Source organism: Neoarius graeffei, chromosome 1, assembly GCF_027579695.1.
Source record: "Neoarius graeffei isolate fNeoGra1 chromosome 1, fNeoGra1.pri, whole genome shotgun sequence".
In the NCBI taxonomy this organism is placed as follows: domain Eukaryota; kingdom Metazoa; phylum Chordata; class Actinopteri; order Siluriformes; family Ariidae; genus Neoarius; species Neoarius graeffei.
Window position 1 is genome coordinate 21,982,174 of NC_083569.1, and position 1,335 is coordinate 21,983,508.

The following is a 1,335-nucleotide window of genomic DNA, read 5'->3' on the forward strand; positions in this document are numbered from 1 at the left end:
TCCTGAGGTGAGTGTGTTGTGTGTAAGGTGCACAGTCCTGAGGTGCATGTGCTGTGTGTAAGGCGCACAGTCCTGAGGTGTGTGTGCTGTGTGTAAGGCGCACAGTCCTGAGGTGTGTGTGCTGTGTGTAAGGCGCACAGTCCTGAGGTGTGTGTGCTGTGTGTAAGGCGCACAGTCCTGAGGTGTGTGTGCTGTGTGTAAGGTGCACAGTCCTGAGGTATATGTGTTGTGTGTAAGGTGCACAGTTCTGAGGTGTATGTGCTGTGTGTATGGAGCACAGTCCTGAGGTGTGTGTGCTGTGTGTAAGGCACACAGTCCTGAGGTGTGTGTGCTGTGTGTAAGGCGCACAGTCCTGAGGTGTGTGTGCTGTGTGTAAGGTGCACAGTCCTGAGGTGAGTGTGCTGTGTGTAAGGTTCACAGTCCTGAGGTGAGTGTGTTGTGTGTAAGGTGCACAGTCCTGAGGTGAGTGTGTTGTGTGTAAGGCGCACAGTCCTGAGGTGAGTGTGCTGTGTGTAAGGCGCACAGTCCTGAGGTGAGTGTGTTGTGTGTAAGGCGCACAGTCCTGAGGTGAGTGTGCTGTGTGTAAGGCGCACAGTCCTGAGGTGAGTGTGCTGTGTGTAAGGCGCACAGTCCTGAGGTGAGTGTGCTGTGTGTAAGGCGCACAGTCCTGAGGTGTGTCTGTTGTGTGTCAGGTGCACAGTCCTGAGGTGTGTGTGCTGTGTGTAAGGTGCACAGTCCTGAGGTGAGTGTGTTGTGTGTAAGGTGCACAGTCCTGAGGTGCATGTGCTGTGTGTAAGGCGCACAGTCCTGAGGTGTGTGTGCTGTGTGTAAGGCGCACAGTCCTGAGGTGTGTGTGCTGTGTGTAAGGCGCACAGTCCTGAGGTGTGTGTGCTGTGTGTAAGGCGCACAGTCCTGAGGTGTGTGTGCTGTGTGTAAGGTGCACAGTCCTGAGGTATATGTGTTGTGTGTAAGGTGCACAGTTCTGAGGTGTATGTGCTGTGTGTATGGAGCACAGTCCTGAGGTGTGTGTGCTGTGTGTAAGGCGCACAGTCCTGAGGTGTGTGTGCTGTGTGTAAGGCGCACAGTCCTGAGGTGTGTGTGCTGTGTGTAAGGTGCACAGTCCTGAGGTGAGTGTGCTGTGTGTAAGGTGCACAGTCCTGAGGTGAGTGTGTTGTGTGTAAGGCGCACAGTCCTGAGGTGAGTGTGCTGTGTGTAAGGCGCACAGTCCTGAGGTGAGTGTGTTGTGTGTAAGGCGCACAGTCCTGAGGTGAGTGTGTTGTGTGTAAGGCGCACAGTCCTGAGGTGAGTGTGCTGTGTGTAAGGCGCACAGTCCTG